Here is a 20,979-nt window from a genome sequence, read left to right as displayed (position 1 = left end):
CATTCACAGCATGAAATTATGGGAAAGAGTAGTGGAAGCTAGGTTAAGAAGGGAGGTGATGATTAGTGAGCAGCAGTATGGTTTCATGTCAGGAAACAGCACTATAGATGCAATGTTTGCTCTGAGGGTATTGATGGAGAAGTATAGAGAAGGTCAGAAGGGGTTGCAGTGTGCCTTTGTGGAATGTGGACAAAACATATGACAGAGTGCCAAGAGAGGAGTTGTGGTATTGTATGAGGAAGTCGGGAGTGGCAGAAAAGTATGTACAAGTGGTACAGGATATGTACGAGGGTAGAGTTGCAGTGGTGAGGTCTGTGCTAAGAGTGATGGATGGAAGGTGGAGGTGGGATTACATCAAGGATCAGCTCTGAGCCCTTTCTTACTTGCAGTGGTGATGGACAAGTTGACAGATGAGATCAGACAGGAGTCCCCATGGACTATGATGTTTGCAGATGACATTGTGATCTGTAGTGAGAGTAGGGAACAGGTTGAGGAGACCTTTGAGAGATAGAGATATGCTCTAGAGAGAAGAGGAATGAAGGTCAGCAGGGCTAAGACAGAATATATGTGTGTGAATGAGAGGGAGGATAGAGGAATGGTGAGGATGCAGGAAGTAGAGTTGGTGAAGGTGGATGAGTTTAAATACTTGGGGCCAACAGTTCAGAGTAATGGTGAGTGTGGAAGAGAAGTGAAGAAGAGAGTACAGGCAGGATGGAGTAGGTGGAGAAGAGTGTCAGGAGTGATTTGTGACAGACAGGTACCAGTAAGAGTGAAAGGGAAGGTCTACAAAAGGGTAGTGATACCCGCTATTTTATATGAGTTGGAGACAGTGGCACTGACCAAAGGACAGGAGTCAGAGCTGGACATGGCAGAGTTAAAGATGTCAAGATTTGGATTGGGTGTGACGAGGATGGACAGGATTAGAAATAAGTATATTAGAGGGTCAGCTCAGGTTGGATGGTTTGGAGACAAAACCAGAGAGGCGAGATTGCATTGGTTTTTGTTCATGTGCAGAGAAAAGATGCTGTGTATATATTGAGAGAGGATGCCAAGGATGGAGCTGCCAGGTAACAGGAAAAGAGGAAGGCCTAAGATAAGGTTTATGGATGTGGTGAGAAAGAACATGCAGGTGGTTGATGTGACAGAGCAAGATGCAGACGATATGAAGAAATGGAAACAGATGATCCACTGTGGCGACCCCTAATGGGAACAGCCGAAAGAAGAAGATGGTTCAGGCAGGTGAACTAGTCCTAGAATTATTTTCAACCATATGGGTAAAAACCCATTTTCTGCAATAATAAATTAACACACTACATGCTTGGATACACAATTAATGTATATATGGTTATATCTGGCTGCAGAGAAGAACAGGGAGGGTATGCAGGGAAAGAAAAGTATCACAAAGCAAAGGCTTTACTAAGCAGCAGTTTAGTAAGTATGCAAAACAGGATAAACATTACAACACTATATATGACTAAGTGCCTTTAAGGCAAGTACATGCTGATCTACTATGAACCCAACAAAAAATAAGCATTAAAGCTTTAGCTATAGCATCAAAATATAACACTTAGTAAATAACAAACATTATGAAGAAACTAAGGTTTAACAACAGTTTAACTAAATTTGCATTGCTTCACCAAGATTTAATAAGAAGTGCTATGTTAAGTAAGAAAGAGAAATTAGGCATTGTAACAATAATGTGCCAAAGGTAAAGGTAAAAAATAGAAAGAAGTATTGAATATAAGACGTGCATACAAAGGTACAAAATGGAGTATTCCAAGTTATGTGAATACTTAGTGAAAAGCAGCTGAAACCAGTAATCTTTTATTATCTGAACAACCTTAGATTAAAATAAGTATTTAATCTACAAAACAAAAATAAAGAACCAGCCTACAATCACAGGAGAAGATAAGGGACAGCTGAAATAACCAATGGACAACACAGGAATAAAAGACAAGATGAAATGCTTAGATGCTGATTTTTCATTTTACTGGGGAAAAAATACTGATGAATCTTGAATATGGACTGTCTAAGACCTGTAAAAACATGAGATTGTCACAGAATTTACAAATTTTGGCATTAACAGAGAACTAATTCATACACAAGGTACACTTCTGCTCACTGGTGTATTACTTCTTCTCATCCCCATTTTGAGTCTATTCACTGTATAGTAACCCTTTTCTAAGTATACAGACTCCCTCTGCCTTTGAATGTCAAAAGCTTCCTAGGCTGTCTCCCCCAAGTTTTAGGTGGGATCGGAATGCTGTGCTGTCACAACTCTCTCGCTATTCCTGATCCTCCCCAGATCTCCTTCTGTAGGACATTTAGCATCTTCTTACAACCTGTCTCAGATTTAGGCTTACTGCTGCCAGCCCTCACTTCCTTAGTAATTCAGTAACTTTTGACACCTGTGGCTCAGATTCAGGAATATGCTATTAACTAGCTCTTCTATTGAAATAATCATGTTTGTATCTATTTAAAGTGCTGGTATTGGCTATGGCTCTTTCCTTATGCCTTATGGCTAAATAGAAGTATCTGCATCAAACCAATTGCTTTTCAGGATGTGCTAGCATATCAAAAACTGATACTTACCTCCTTGCCCCATTTCTCATTCTAAATGTGCACTAGCCAAAGTCACCTGAAAAGGTGTCCATTCTATGACCATAACTGGAGTGGAGTCTCCAGCAATGAAAGCCCCTGACAACTGCATGCTTAACATCAATTCCACTTGATGCAGCATTCCTCTTAGCAGCAGTTTCCTTACCACCTAACAGGAGCAAATGATACAAAGAAACCTAACAATGCCATGGTACCACCTCTGCTAGCTCTTTCCCATAGCTTTATCTCACATATTTGTCTCTGAGAACATTTAGACTATGCAAGTTCCACTTGTTATGATGGAAATAACTACATCAGGACATTTGTTTGTAATGGAACCACTGACTTCCCCACTTGTTTGTGGAACTTGATGTGATAGTTTAAACTGTCCATCGTGGGTTCACTTGTATTTTTGTAGTGCTAGGTAAACTCTCTTATGCAGTTGTGCCCTCTGAAGTAAGCAGAGGTCACCCTTCCTACCCATCACATCACCTGAGGTACATTCCCAGTCTGTCAACCACAGCCTCGTATCCTCAAGCAAAGTGCTAAGAAGTGGCTTCCGCAGCAAAAGCAGCTTTAGGTATGGATAAACAGGAACAGGCCTTAGATGTCTTTAGCTTTAAATCTCACGGCTGCCACAAAATAATGATAGGTATAGGGGACTGAAGCCTAAGTGTGTACCACTGGCACCTATTCCACGAGGAGCAGGGGATGGTAGCCTTGACTCTTATCACTGTCATCAATTGCATATGCAAGGCATGATAGGCCTTAATATACATATGTATGTATATATATATATATATATATATATATATATATATATATATATATATATATATATATATATATATATATATATATATATATATATATCTATATATATATATATATATATACACACACACACACACACACACACACACACACACACACACACTCACACACACACACACACACACACACACACACACACACACACACACACACACACACACACACACACACACACACTATCTGACATGTCTGCTTTTACTTTGAAATATTTGTTCATTATATGACATTTTGACTGCAATTTTTGATAACACTATATGCTATATATCATTGCAACAGCACTTTTGTTGTGCTGTTCCTTTGGAAATCCCCCCACCGACCCATGATTTTTCTTTAAATGGGATCTGTCTAGTAAGGCTAATCTTGTTAATAAAATAAAATAAAAAATAAAAGATATTATCTTTGCACTACAGTATACCAGTCATTGTATAATGCATGCATGCATGGGCACTATCCTCCTGTTTTGTTACAGCTCACTTACACACATTCATACCGCTGCACTACAGTACAACAGTCACTGTATAATGTATGAATGGGCATTGTCCTTGTGCTATGTTACAGCAGACTCACACACATTCATACACCTGCACTACAGTGTAAGTCATTTTATAATGTATGCAAGGGCACTATCCTTGCGCTAAGTTACAGCAGACTCACATACATTCATACCCCTGTAATACAGTATAACAGTCATTGTATAATGCATACATGGGCACTATCTTTGGGTTATGTTACAGCAGACTCACATACATTCATACCTCTGCACTATACCATAACAGTCATTGCATAATCTATGTAGGAGCACTATCCTTGTGCTATGTTACAGCAGAATCACACACATTCATACCCCTGTACTACATTACAACAGTCATTGTATAATGTATGCATGGGCACTATCCTTGTGTTATGTTACAGCAGACACTCTTGTTCATATCCGTGTACTACAGTACAAAAGCCATTGTATAATGTATGCATGGGCACTGTCCTCTTTTAATGTTACAGCAGATACAGACACATTCATACCCCTGCAATACAGTACAACAGTCATTGTATAATGTATGCATGGGCACTATAGTTGTACTATGTTATAGCTCACTTACAGACATTCATACCCCTGCATTATAGTATAACAGTAATTGTATAACGTATGCATAGGCACTATCCTGGTGTTATGTTACAGCAGACACACACACACACACACACACACACACACACACACACACACACACATTCATACCCCTGTACTACAGTACAATATTCATTGTATAATGTATGCATGGGCACTATCCTTGTGTTATGTTACAGCTCACTTACACACATTCATACCCATGTACTATAGTATAACAGTTTTTGTATAATGTATGCATGGGCATTATCCTTGTGTTATGTTACAGCAGACTCACACACATTCATACCCCTGCACTACAGTATAACAGTCATTGTATAATGTACGCATGGCCTCTATCCCTGTGTTACATTAGAGAAGACTTACACACATTCATACCCCTGCACTACAATATAACAGTCATTGTATAATGTATACATGGGCACTATCCTTGTGTTATGTTAAAGCAGACTCGCACACATTCATACCCCTCCACTACAGTATAACAGTCATTGTATAATGTAGGCATGGGCACTATCCTTGTGTTACGTTACAGCAGAGATACACACATTCATACCCCTGCACTACAGTATAACAGTCACTGTATAATGTATGCATGGGCACTATCCTTGTGTTATGTTACAGCAGATGCACACATTCATACCCCTGTACTACAGTATAACAGTCATTGTATAATGTATGCATGGGCACTATCCTTGTGTTATGATACAGCAGACTCACACACATTCATATCCCTGCACTACAGTATAACAGTCATTGTATAATGTACGCATGGCTACTATCCTTGTGTTACATTAGAGAAGACTTACACACATTCATACCCCTGCACTACAATATAACAGTCATTATATAATGTATGCATGGGCACTATCCTTGTGTTATGTTAAAGCAGACTCGCACACATTCATACCCCTCCACTACAGTATAACAGTCATTGTATAATGTAGGCATGGGCTCTATCCTTGTGTTACGTTACAGCAGATACACACATTCATATCCCTGCACTACAGTATAACAGTCACTGTATAATGTATGCATGGGCACTATCCTTGTGTTATGTTACAGCAGATGCACACATTCATACCCCTGTACTACAGTATAACAGTCACTGTATAACGTATGCATGGGCACTACCTTCATGTTATGTTACAGCAGACTTACACACAGTTATACCCCTGCAATACAGTACAACAGCCCATGTATAATGTATGCATGGGCACTATCCTTGCGTTATGTTACAGCAGACACTGTTGTTCATATCCCTGTACTACAGTACAGCAGTCTTTGTATAATGTATGCATGGGCACTGTCCTCTTGCTGTTACAGCAGACTCACACACATTAATACCCGTGTACTACAGTACAATATTCATTGCATAATGTATGCATGGGCACTATCCTTGTGTTATGTTACAGCTCACTTACACACATTCATACCCCTATACTATAGTATAACAGTCATTGTATAACTTATGCATAGGCACTATCCTTGTGTTACATTAGAGAAGACTTACACACCTTCATACCCCTGCACTACAATATAACAGTCATTGTATAATATATGCATGGGCACTATCCTTGTGTTATGTTACAGCACACTTACACACCTTCATACCCCTGCACTACAGTATAACAGTCATTGTATAATATATGCATGGGCACTATCCTTGTGTTATGTTACAGCAGACTTACACACAGTTATACCCCTGCACTACAGTATAACAGTCACTGTATAATGTATGCATGGGTACTATCCTTGTGTTATGTTACAGCAGACTTACACACAGTCATACCCCTGCACTATAGTATAACAGTCATTGTACAATGTATGCATGGGCACTATCCTTGTGTTATGTTACAGCAGACACACACAGTCATACCCCTGCACTATACTATAACAGTCATTGTATAATGTATGCATGGGCACTATCCTTGTGTTATGTTACAGCAGACTCACAGCCATTCACCCCTTTGCACTACAGTATAAGAGTCACTGTGTAATGTATGCATCAGCACTATCCTTGCGTTATGTCACAGCAGACTTCAACACATTCATACCCCTCCACTACAGTATAACAGTCATTGTATAATGTAGGCAAGGGCACTATTCTTGTGTTATGCTACAGCAGATACACACATTCATACCCTTGCACTACAGTATAATGTATAATGCATGCATGGGCACTATCCTTGTGTTACATTAGAGAAGACTTACACACATTCATACCCCTGCACTACAGTATAATGTATAATGCATGCATGGGCACTATCCTTGTGTTACATTAGAGAAGACTTACACACATTCATACCCCTGCACTACAGTATAACAGTCACTGTATAATGTATGAATGGGCAGTATCCTAGTGTTATGTTACAGCAGACACACATTCATACCCCTGCACTACAGTATAACAGTTATTGTATAATGTACACATGGGCACTATCCTTGTGTTACATTAGAGAAGACTTATACACATTCATACCTCTGCACTACAGTATAACAGTCATTGTATACTGTATGCATGGTCACTACCCTCATGTTATGTTACAGCAGACTTACACACATTCTTACCCCTGCACTACAGTATAACAGTCATTGTATAATGTAGGCATGGGCACTATTCTTGTGTTATGCTACAGCAGATACACACATTCATACCCCTGCACTACAGTATAATGTATAATGCATGCATGGGCACTATCCTTGTGTTGCATTAGAGAAGACTTACACACATTCATACCCCTGCACTACAGTATAACAGTCACTGTATAATGTATGAATGGGCAGTATCTTAGTGTTATGTTACAGCAGACACACATTCATACCCCTGCACTACAGTATAACAGTTATTGTATAATGTACACATGGGCACTATCCTTGTGTTACATTAGAGAAGACTTATACACATTCATACCTCTGCACTACGGTATAACAGTCATTGTATACTGTATGCATGGTCACTACCCTCATGTTATGTTACAGCAGACTTACACACATTCTTACCCCTGCACTACAGTATAACAGTCATTGTATAATGCATGCATGGGCACTATCCTTGTGTAATGTTGCAACAGATTTGCACATACTCATACCCCTGCACTATAACAGTTATTGCATAATGTGTGTGTGGGAACTATCCTTGTATTATGTTACAGCAGACACTCTTGTTCATACCTCTGTGCTACAATATAACAGTCATTTTATAATGTATGCATGGGCACTGTCTTCATGCTATGCTACAGCAGACTTATACACAGACAACCCCCTGCACTACAGTACAATAGTAATTGTGTAATGTAAGCGTAGGCACTATCCTTGTGTTATGTTACAGCTCACTTACACACATTCATACCCCTGTACTATAGTATAGCAGTCATTGTATAATGTATGCATGGGCACTATCCCTGTGTTATGTTACAGTAGACTTACACAGATTCATACACCTGCACTATAGTATAATAGTCATTGTATAGTGTATATATGGGCACTATCCTTGTGCTATGTTAAAGCACACTCACACACATTCATACCCTTGCACTACAGTATAACATTCATTGTATAATGTATGCAAGAGCACTATCCTTGTGTTATTTTACAGGAGACTTACACACATTCATACTCTTGCACTGTTGTATAACAGTGACTGTATAATGTATTCAAGGGAACTATCCTTGTGTTATGTTACAGCAGACTCACATACATTCATACACCTCCACTACACCATAACAGCCATTGTATAATGTATGCATGGGCACTATCCTTGTGTTATATTACAGCAGACTTGCACACATTAATACACCTCCACTACACCATAACAGGTATTGTATAATGTATGCATGGGCAGTATCCTTGTGTTATGTTGCAGCAGACAGACACATTCATACCCTGCACTACAGTATAACAGCCATTGCATAATGTATGCATGGGCACTATCCTTGTGTTATGTTAAAGCAGACTTACACACATTCATACCTCTGCACTATAGTATAACAGTCATTGTATAATGTATGCATGAGCCGTACCCCTGTGTTATGTTTCAGCAGACTGACTGACAGTCATACACCTGCACTACAGTATAACAATATTGTATAATGTATGCATGGGCACTATCTTTGTGTTATGTTACAGCTGACTTACACACATTCATACCCCTGCACTATAGTATAACAGTCATTGTATAATGTATGCATGAGCCGTACCACTGTGTTATGTTTCAACAGACTGACTGACAGTCATACACCTGCACTACAGTATAACAATATTGTATAATGTATGCATGGGCACTATCTTTGTGTTATGTTACAGCAGACTTACACACATTCATACCCCTGCACTATAGTATAACAGTCATTGTATAATGTAGCATGGGCATTATCCTTGTGTTATGTTACAGCGCAGTCACATTCACTTATACACCTGCACTACAGTATAACAGTCATTGTATAATGTGTGCATGGGCACTGTCCTTGCACTATGCATAACTGAGTGTTATTCCTGTACTGGGTACATTTATTGGGCATTGTCCTTACACTACGCTGTAACAGACAAAACAAATATATGATATAAACTGGAGAAAGAAAGTGAAAGTGGATGAAAAAAAATTCATAAACAGAGTCAGGAGGAAGCATTTTCTATTACTAAAAAAAGATGCGTGGAGTATATTTGGTCTTCTGTTGGGAAAAACTAAATAAAAAGCACACTTACATAACAGTATTAATTACAACAGACTAAAGTATAAGAGTACAGATTGTGGGCATTACTTCATAAGTATAGTATGTGGTGTATAATGGAGCTAAAGCTGGGAAATGTAATTTTTATTATTTTTATTTTTATCCTCAACACAGAATTTCAGTTACTAGTATCTAGTCCAGCAATTGAAATTGTGCTGATGTCATGCTGTGACTGTCAAATAATGTTTTGCTTGCCAATCAGTAATAAATAAAACAGTATTAACTTTACTTACGGTGTCTGGTTGTGACTGGGTAGGCTTGAATTAAAATAGTAGTATTCAAAACTGCTGCACTGTTCCAACTATTCATCCCTACATTATCCTCACTGATTATCAGCGACATCTTTTCTGTAACCTTACTTGCATTATACTATACCATTTAACCTTATTAAGTCAGTACATAGTTTGCTTTGTCTATGCTGATATTAATTCCCTCTCCATTCCCTCTATTGCATGCATAACTTATCTTAAACAGTTTTGCCAAACTCATTATTCGACCTTCTTCAACCACTGTCATAACTGTGCAAGATTACCCCTTGTTACACAAACTCAGATCTGTGAATATTAGCATATGCTCACTGTGATACCCTTGCACTGGCTCAGTAATCATGGAGCCTCAATCCTCACCACTGGCAACAGGGAGGACATACCCAATGGGAGGATGACAAGTACACATGCGGTAAAGTGCAGTTTCCCTTAAGAGCACACAGAGATCACAGTCAGTCTGGGACTGGTTTCTCCCTCTTTCTCCAGATCCCTAATAAGACTCCCCACTTTCACGGCTATAGGTTTGAGATTTCAACTCACTGTCCAAGCCAAAACCTCCAGCACCCTCTCTGTCCAACCAGTGCTTCATGTCCCTGTCCAAGTAGCTGACACACACGTTTTGAGATTTTATTTATATACAAACACACACACACACACACACACACACACACACACACACACACACACACACACACACACACACACACACACACACACAAACACACACACACACACACACACACCTGGGAAAGGCTGGCACAGGTTTACTAGTTACACCCCCTTCTGCCCAGACTATAAAGTAGCTCCAGCTGCCTTTAGCCACTACTTATCACCTACTTTAAGGTCCTTACTTAAGGTTTTCCAATTTTACTGTGTAATGTTATTGTTATCCAAATGGTAGCCTGACCACACACTTTGGAAAGGCTGGTACAGGTTTACTAGCTACACCCCTTCTGCCCAGACTATAAGGTAGTTCCAGCTGCCTCCAGCTACTACTTAACTACTTTAAGGCCCTTACTAAAGGTTTTCCAATCTTACTGTGTAATGTTACTGTTATCCAAATGGTAGTCTGACCAAGGCTCGCAAGGCTATTTAGGATTGGCCTGTACAGTGTCACCAAATACATATGCAAGTACTTTAAGAGCTTAAATCTGTCTCACAAATATCAGCCACAAAGACAGGTTTAAATATATCTAATAATAAATAAAATACAATACTTAGTAAATCAACACAGAGACTTCAGAGTTCAAAATCACAGGAAATATTTTAAAACAACATTGCAGGACAGTCTCAGATAAATACAGAAAACATCTAAACTAATCTTTACTATATTCCTATCTATATCTAAAAGAGATACTATGCTTTAAATCTTACTTACATCAAGGCAAATGTAGATAGTGATGATGAGTGGATGTTCTTGCTACGTCCAAGACAAAGTACAAAATGCATAGTCTCTCTCTGAGAGATTTCTTAAATTAATATCAAATATTACTGCTGGGTTAGCTTGGATGACATCACTTTTTGTCACCTGACTTCAATTCCCAGGCTAACACAGAAAATAACAGAATTTCACATCTCTGTGTTAAAAATACATATCTCTCAGATGTTTTCTCAGAACTTGGAAGTCATAAAACAATAAAACATTTTTACATTTTAAACCCAGTAATTACTTCTCTTTCAAAACAATACAAAATCGTCTAGGTTCATAGGTTGGTACTAAGCTATTGGCCCTAGGGCCTATACAAGCCTAGCCATAAAAATTCCTTGGCTATTTCTACCCACACTATTTATTTCCCTGGACCCCTGTCTAGCAGGGCAACTGATGTGATCCCCAGGGTGATTTTCCTTTCTCCCATCCAATCGTCAAGGTACCTTTTGAAGAGGGCCAAAGAGGTGCTCTGCTTGACATGTCTGGGGAGTCTCTGAGTCAGGAACCTATATCCCTCCAGCATGTTTTGTTTATTGTGATGACAAGGTTTAGATCCCTGGAGCATGTGGCTCTGAGGGATTGGGATTTCTTTAAGTGTAGCATGTCAAACAGCTCTGGGTTTGACATGGCCTTGTATGTTAAGCACAGATCGCCTCTGAGTAGATGATATGTGGCAGAGTATAGCTAGAGTTTTTTAAGGCGGTCAGCGTAGGGCATCTGCTTTATAGGTTCATAGCTTCATAGGTTCATACTAGGCTATCTGCCCTGGGGCATTTATAAGCCTAGCCCGATTGTGTTTGGCTTACGCCACCCCTTGATTTGAGTATACTGTGCCCTTTTTAAAAGTTCAGTTTACTGTGCCTCTGTCTAATAGTGACATGGAAGTAATCCCCGGGACAAACCTATGATTCCCCATCCACTCATCAAGATTCTTCTTGAAGAGAGTCAGTGAGGTGCTCTGCCTAACATGAATTGGAATTCTATTCCAGAGCGAAGGGAGCCTCTGGGTTATGAATCTGTCCCTCCAGCATGTTCTATTTATTTCTGTGCTGAGGTTCAGGTCCCTCGAGCGCGTGGCTCTAAGGGATTTAGATTTACTGAGGTGGAGCATGTCCATTAATTCTGGGTTAGACATAGCTTTATATGTCAGGCATAGATCGCCTCGAAGTAGGCGGTATGCAACTGAGTAGAGCTGGAGTTTTTTTAACCGAGCAGCTTATGGCATCTGTTTGAGTCCCTTGATCCTCCTGGTGAGGTACTTTTGGGGTCTTTCTAATTGCTGCAGGTGTCGGGTAAGGTACATCCCAAAGGGGCATTGTATTCTATGATGGGCCTGATGAGGGATGAATAAAGGGGCACGATTACCTCTCTTGATCTAGATGTGAATCCTTTCATGATGAGGTGGGCTATGTATAAGGTCTTTCTAACCACTTTGGTAATGTGGTTGTCAAAGGAGAGATTGCTATCAACTTGGGTCCCCAGATCCCTAATTACTTTCTCTGTACTTAATGGGTTACCACCTATGTGGTAATTTGTGGGCACATTGTTTTTGCCAAAGGGTATGACTATACACTTTTTGGCATTTAGCTTTAGACCATGGCTCTGGCACCAGTTATCCGTCTCTGCGAGACCTTTTTGAAGGATGTTTGTGTCAGCTGGAGAGTCGATTATGGCGCCCAGTTTGCAGTCATCTGCAAACTTGGTGAGCCATAGTCCTCCCACGTTGGCCTGTACCTCAGAAAAGTAAATACCGAACAAGAGAGGTCCCAGGACAGAACCTTGTGGGATGCCACTTGTGACCGGTTTCGAGTCTGACATGGCTCCAGCAACTCTGACTCTGTGGGTTCTGTCTTTGAGCCAGTTTGCGACCCAACTTGTGACATAGGGGTTTATATTTAGGCTGGATGGCTTATCTATGATGCCCGAGTGGGGTATTGTGTCAAATGCCTTTGCAAGGTCCAGATAGGCTGTGTGGACTACCTTCCCTTCATCTATGACCTTGGTGACTGTTTTGAAGAAGTCGACCAGGTTCAAAAGGCAGGATCTGCCCTTGACAAAGCCAAATTGGGTAGGATCTAGTGTCTGTAGGTCCCCAATGTCTTTGTTTATGAGTTCCATGATGATCCTCTCCATAGCCTTGCAGACTAGGCTAGTCAGGCTTATGGGGCGATAGTTTCCAGGGTCCGCAGAGGTGCCACCTTTGTGGAGTGGGACCACTGTTGCTGTACACCATTCTTTGGGCACATATCCTGTAGTGAGGCTGAGATTGTACAGCAGTTTTACTTGTGGGATTAGTTCTTCTTGGAGTTCATGTAGGACGCAACCCGGGACGCCATCTGGTCCCATGGAAGCAGTGTTTTTTGCTTTGGAGAGGGCGGCCTTCACCTGAGCATCAGAGATGTTTGGGAGGCTGCACTCTGCTGGGATAGATACTTGCTCTTTTGGGGGGCAGGGGGGGAGAAGTTTGCACTGAACCTGTCTGCCAGGATATTGGCGATGTCTGTGGGTTCAGTGCATTTTTTGTCGCTTAGAATCAACTCAGAACAAGTCTGGGAGTTGCATCCCAGGTTCCTAACATAACTGAAAAAAGCCTTATGACTGTCTTTAGTGTCCTGTGCAATTTTTCTCTCAAAGCTGGCCTTGGAGGATTTTATGAGGGATCATAATTTTTTGCTAGTACTGATCAGAGATGCCTTCCGTTTTAGGGATTTTGCTCTATCATGTAGTAGCTTCCTCCTTCTGTTGTACAGTTTATTTATGGCTGGGGTCCACCAGACTGGACGCCTGCCTTTGGATGATTGGGTCTTGATTTTGTTTGGGATAGCATGATCCATGCATTCCTGGAGATGTCCGTAGAATGCATTTATATAGGATTCTGCAGTTTGGGCCATAGTTTCCACTGGCCCTGGGGCCTTGAAGGATTCCACTTTGGTTTTGAGAAGTGTGAAGTTTGCTTTTGAGAAGTTTTCCACTGTGGTTTTCTGAGCTGGGGGTGGGGTCGGGATGTGGATATCCAGTGAGATTAATTTATGGTCTGATCTTACCAATGAAGGATATACTTCTGGTATGGAGCATAGAGTCCCCGTGTTGGTAATGATCAGGTCTAGTATGTTTTCCCCTCTTGTGGGAGTGGTGACTAGTTGTTCCATAGCATTTGAGTTTATAAATTCCAGGAACCTTTGGGCTAAGGTGCTGGGGCTTGAGTAATGCTCCCAGTCTATGTTTGGGTAGTTGAAGTTGCCCAATATAATGGTGTTCGGAGAGATCTTCATGTTCTCCAATGTTTTCAGGAAAGCCGAGTGGGATTCCTGACTTTGAGAGGGTGGTCTGTAGGATGCTATAAACTGAAAAGCAGTCTTGCCCACTGTCAGTTGCACATGGATGGTTTTCGCTACTTCGTGCAATGCCACTAACCTGGAGGTGTGGATATCCTTGATAAATATGGAAACTTCCCCTCCTTTTGTGGTTCGGTCCAGGTTTTGGGGCCGAAAAGCATGATATGAGGTATAACCTGTTAGTGCTGGGGTGCTCTCTGGAGCCTTGAACCAGGTTTCTGTCACTGCACATATATTAATGTTCTCCATACTGAGGAGAGCACCGAGTGCATGCATCTTGAGGTTAAGACTTCTGGCATTTAGCAGCATTACCCTTAGTTTCTTGTTCCTTGCGCTGTCTATGGAGGTGGGTTTGACTTTGGAGCCTTGCCTAAAAAAGGCACTATGGGGGTGGCAAGAGGCTTTGCCAATATCCAAAACCCCAGGGGTGACAGGTGCAAGCCGTCCCTAGTGAAGCAACGTGGCTTGTCGAGCATGTCGTCCCAGGCTGACAGACACTGGATCCCCTTTGAATGACACCAAAATTTTAGCCAATTGTTAAAATCTATCATTTTGTCTTTATACTGTGGCATCATTCTAGGTGAGGGTAAGATGCTGCTCAAGGTCAGGGTCATTCCGGCCTGGGCTACATGATCAGAGAGCTCCTCTATGTCTCTTTTCATGTAGTTGAGGGAGGTATGTCTCAGGTCATTCACGCCAGCATGTACAATGACTAAGTCATATTTGTATTTGCTTTGGAGTGACCTGAGTGCTTGCGTTATGTGGCGGATCCTAGCACCCGACAGGCAGCTCACTGTGACCTTCTCTTTATTCAGCCTGGTGAGCAGGACGTCAGTGTGTCTGACAATAGAGTCACCTATTACAAGAGTATCAGGTGTATTATTCAGCCTTAAGGGTTGTGACTGCTTGGCACACTGACTTTGTGTGCTATGTGTTGTACGTGTTTTGTTTTGGGGTAGCGTTTGCTTGGATGTCTGCTTTGGAGGTCTCTGTTGCTTAGGTAGATTTTTATTTAGGCCTGTGATTCTTTTAGTGAGGTATTTCTGTGGCTTTTCCAGTTGTTGCAGATGTCCTGAGAGGTACATACCAAATGGGGCATTGTATTCTATAATGGGTCTAATGAGGGATGAGTACAGTGGGATAATGACCTCCATCTTTCTGGATGAAAAGCCCTTAGTGATGTGTCACATAGAAGGATTTCCTGACTGTTGTGGTGATGTGGTTATCGAAGGTGAGACCACTGTCCACCTGTGTGCCTAAGTCTCTTATCACACTTTCGGTATTTAGTGTACTGTCACCTATGGGGTAATTCATGGGTACATGTTTTTTTCCCAAAGGGGATAACTATGCATTTCTTGGCATTGAGCTTGAGCCCATGGCTCTGGCACCAAGCATCTGTTTCTGTAAGGCCCTTTTGTAGAGTATCCACATCATCTGGGGATTCAATAATGGCTCCCAGTTTGCAGTCATCTGTGAACTTTGTTAGCCAGAGTCCCTTAGTGTTGGCCTGTACTTCAGAGAAGTAGATGACAAACAAGAGCGGTCCCAGGACTGAAACCTGAGGTACTCCACTTGTCACTTGTCTGGAGCTGGATTTGGAGTTGGCTACTTTTACAGTGTGGGTTCTGTCAGTAATCCAGTTGGCAACCCATCGAGTGATGTAGAGATTAATGCCCAGCTTAGTAAGTTTATCTATGATTCCAGAGTAGGGGATGGTGTCAAAGGCCTTGACGAGGTCCAGATAGGCTGTGTGGACCGCCTTACCCTTGTCCACGGCTCTGGAGACTGATTCAAGGTAGTCAGTGAGGTTCAGGAGACAAGATCAGCCCTTCACAAATCCAAACTGGGTGGGGTCCAGTGTTTGAAGGTTGCCAATGTCTTTGTTTATAAGTTTCATGATAATACGTTCCATGGCCTTGCAGACCAGGCTCATCAGACTGATGGGCAGTAGTTCCCGGGATCCAAGGTGGATCCCCCTTGTGGAGTGGGATAACTAGCTGTGCGTCACTCAGTGGGCATGAAGCCTGTGGTGAGGCTATGATTAAACATGACACTTAGGTGAGGTGCCAGTTCATTTTTCAGTACATGTAGTACATAGCCCAGGATGTCATCTGGTCCCATGGATGCTGTATTCTTAGCTTTGGAGAGTACATTTTTTTACCTGTGTGTCCGTTATTACCAGAATTTGGCAATATTCCAGTACTGAGATGGGCCATTTAGGGGGTGAGAGGGGGGTGAAGTTGGCACTGAATAGATCTGCCAGGATATTGGCAATATCCTTGGGATCAGTATATTTAATGCCATTCTGTTGTAGCTCAGAGCAGATCTGAGCATTGCCATTTAGATTCTTGACATAGTTATACAATGCCTTGTGGTTGTCTTTGGAATCTTTGGCAATTTTATTTTTGTAACTAGCTTTGGAGGATTTTATGAGGGATTTCAGCTTCTTACTGAGGCTGGTAAGGGATTTTTTTGCATCCTGGCATTTTACTCTTTTCTGCAACAGTTTCTTCCTTTTGTTGTAAAGCTTGTATATGGCAGGGGTCCACCAGATTGGCTTCCTTGTTTTGGAGGAGAGCATCTTGGTTCTATTTGGGGTGGCACGATTCATGCATGAGTAGATGTGCTCGTACAGTGCCTTAGTGTAGGCTTCAGCAGTTGAACTTTCAGTTCCCATCTGCATGGGTGTCATGAAGTTTGTCACTTCTGACTTGAGTAACATGAAGTTGGCTTTGGAGAAGTTTTTTTATGGAGGTTTCATTACTGCGGGGGTGGGGGTGGGATGTGGATGTTAAGGGTGATTAGCTTATGGTCAGACCTGACCAATAAGGGGGTGACCAAAGGCGTGGAGCATCGATTTTCCATGTTGGTAATGACCAGGTCTAGGATACTGAAGCCCCTGGTGGGACTATGGCTTAGTTGCTCCAAGGCATTGGAATTTATGAATTCCAAGAATCGTTGGGCAAAGGTGTTGGTACACGAGTAGTTTTCGGTTAATGGCAAGGTAGTTGAAATCACCCAGTATTAGGGTGTTTGGTTGTATCTTAATATTTTCCAGTATGTTTAGAAAGGTGTAGTAAGAATCTTAGGGCATGGTGGGGGATCTGTAGCAAGCTACAATTTGGACTGCAGTCTTACCTAGTGTTAGTTGCACCTGGAGAATTTCAGATGCATTGTGTTGGGCAAATAGCCTGGTGGTGTAAATATCCTTGGTGAATATGGACACTCCTCCACCTTTAGTGTTTCGGTCCTGGTTTGGTGGCCGAAACGTGTGGTAAGAGTTGTAGCCTGGTATTGCAGGGGTGCTCTCTGGAGCCTTGAACCAGGTCTCAGTTACGGCACAGATATCGATGTTCTCCATTTTTAGGAGTGCCTCAAGAGAGTGCATTTTGAGGTTTAGACTTCTAGCATTGAGTAGCATTACCTTCAGATTTTGCATGCTTGTACCTGTTACAGTGGTGGTTTTGTCCTTTGAACTTTGCCTAAATAAAGCACTATAGGGGTGGCAAGAGCCTTAGCCAGTAACCTTAATCCCAGGGGCGACAGGTGCAGACCATCTCTGGCAAAGCATCGTGGTCTGTCGATCATTTTGTCCCAGGCAGACAGATACTGGATCCCCTTTGAATGACACCAGAAGCTTAGCCAATTGTTGAAGTCAATCATTTTGTCCTTATATTGTGGTAGCATTGTGAGTGAAGGCAGGATGCTACTCAGGGCTAGGGTCATACCTGCCTGGGCCACATGATCTAAGAGCTCTTCCATGTCTCTTTTCATGTAGTCCAGGGAGGTACGTCTCAAGTCATTCACTCCAACATGGACAATGACAGAGTCATATCTGTCCTTGTTGTGGAGTGACTTGAGTGCATGCGTTATGTGGCGGATCCTGGCACCTGACAGGCAGCTGACTGTAATTATCTCCTTGTTCAGCCTAGTGAGTGCGACATCAGTGTTCCTGACTATAGAGTCACCTATGACTAAAGTGTTAGGTACATTATCTTGCTTTAGGGACTATTGCTTGGTGGCACACTGGTGTTGTGAGATATGTGACACTTTGGTTGTGATTGGTGTTATTTTGCGTTTCAGCTTCAGAGGTCCTTGTTGCTTGGGCAGGTTACAGTTAAGGGCCACCGCATATGTGGATTTAGTGTTGCTATGTGTGGGTGCTGGTGGTGTGGGTTTAGAAGGGCTATGTGTTGCTTGAGGTGGAGTGCAGATGTTAACCTTCTCCTCTTGACTGTCTAGTACAATCTTGGGTGGAGAGAGATTTGCTTCCAGTTTGGCTATGTAAGTGCATCTCTCACAGGTTGTAGTGTTGGGTGGTAGGAGTAGAGGGTTGTCTGTGAACATGAGGCAATTGCTGCATTGCCCTAGTATGCCCAGATTCACCAGGTAGACAGGAGAAATCACCGGAAGCTAACCCTTGGACATGCCTGGTTTGGTGCTTTTTTTGTAAAGTACAGGAGCTGTTTTCCCTTACCTTAGCAAGGTACTTTGCAATTATAGGCTGTTTAGTGCCTATGATTAATTTCTCCTTATTCACAAGGAGAGTTGAGGGCTTGTATCAGTTTAAGGCGTCCTAGTGCTTTCCAGCAGGTATTAGAGCAAGTGCTAAACACTGCAGTGTGCACTAGAGAAGTTAGTTGTGAAAGTAGGTAACTTAAGTTTTACTTGTCTAAAAAGTTAAGTTTTAGTGGAGAGTCACTATTTTTAAAACATCAAGATAGATTGAAAAGGGATGGTCACTTTTGTATTTTGGTACTATGGAATACAGTAGGATGGCCAATAAATTTAAATAGTTGAAGAGGAGTGATTTAACAAAATGATAATTTTGTGCTTACTCACACAAGCCAGTGAAAGCAGAGAAGAAATGAGATATATGATCAAATTAACATAAGAGGCAGGCAACTAGAAAGACAGTGGTATTTAAAACACAACAGTAACCAGCTGGGAGGGTAGGGAAACATTTCTGCCTGACTCACAAGAGACAAAGCTGTGGTCTCTTTTGAAGTTTTAATATGCAGTTAAAAGCAGAATACAAGTAAAACAAAAGGTAAAGAAAACAAATCACAGTATTCAAAATATAAAAAGGCAATAAAATAATACAAAATACAACAAATAAAAATAAAAGCTTTAGACATTGTGTCTGATACACTGAAACATAAAGCAACTTTATTTTAACTTATTTTCTTGAAGTTTTGCAAGTTAACCCTTTTATGTTATAGTTTCTACTGTTAAAACATACATTTGCACAGGTATATAATTTATATCCATTTCTGTTCTAAAACAGCAGGGCATGCCGTGGTTACATTTTAGCTCAGTACATAACTTACAGTTCTGTATAAATCATATCAATATTCATAACTGATATAGCATTATTTAAAAAATTCCAGATAGGTGGGCTAGCAATATTTCCTAATATCACACACTCAGTTAATCTACTGTACTACAACAGCTTGTGCTCCAAATGCAGAGCTCAAAATGTTTGAAATGATGCTCACTGGTTTAGTTCTTAAAAGCTAATGTATTGATAAAGTATTTTCCTATGGCTCCTTTCATAGTGCCAAGTCTGTTTTCTAACATTTAGAAAGGATGATACAATATGAGAATTTTTCAGAAATGTACAATTTACAGATTCTACAACTTTCACTTTACTGTATTGCATTATCTACAAGTATGAAGCACTGTTTCCAGACTGCATTCTCATGAATAGTATTCATATTTATATCTGAATGCTTATCATGAGTTACTGAGCCTCATGTTCCTAAAATGAATACGTGTGCATCCCCACCACCTGTGCAGCCCCACCTAAGCCCCATCCTCCTGAAGACTGATTAAAGACCTTGGAATTTTGCACTGTAATAATGAGATGTCTGGAAACAGTATGGGCCTCCCATTTCTGGACCTCCAGCCTGAAATCCATTTATACAGGAGTCAGAGCTGGAGGTGGCAGAGTTAAAGATGTTAAGATCTGCATTGGGTGTGACAAGGATGGACAGGATTAGAAATAAGTATATTAGAGGGTCAGCTCAGGTTGGATGGTTTGGAGACAAAACCAGAGAGGCGAGATTGCATTGGTTTGGGCATGTGCAGAGAAAGGATGCTGTGTATATATTGGGAGAAGATGCCAAGGATGGAGCTGCCAGGTAAGTGGAAAAGAGGAAGGCCTAAGAGAAGGTTTATGGACATGGTGAGAAAGGACATGCAGGTGGTTGATGTGATAGAGCAAGATGCAGACGACATTAAGAAATGGAAACAGATGATCCACTGTGGCGACCCCTAATGGGAAAAGCCGAAAGAAGAAGATGGTTCAGGCAGGTGAACTAGTCCTAGAATTATTTTCAACATTTTGGGTAAAAACCCATTTTCTACAATAATAAATTAACACACTACATGCTTGGCTACACAATTAATGTATATACAGTATGGTTATATCTGGCTGCAGAGAAGAACAGGGAGGGTATGCAGGGAAATAAAAGTATCACAAAGCAAAGGCTTACTAAGCAGCAGTTTACTAAGTATGCAAAACAGGATAAACATTACAACACTATCTATGACTAAGTGCCTTTAAGGCAAGTACATGCTGATCTACTATGAACCTCCCCAAAAAATAAGCATTAAAGCTTTAGCTATGTCAATCAAAATATAACACTTAAGTAAATAACAA

The sequence above is a fragment of the Protopterus annectens genome, chromosome 14.part0 (genome assembly GCF_019279795.1).
Source record: "Protopterus annectens isolate FY-2018-M chromosome 14.part0, PAN1.0, whole genome shotgun sequence".
In the NCBI taxonomy this organism is placed as follows: Eukaryota; Metazoa; Chordata; order Ceratodontiformes; family Protopteridae; genus Protopterus; species Protopterus annectens.
Note: the sequence above shows the minus strand (reverse complement) of the source record.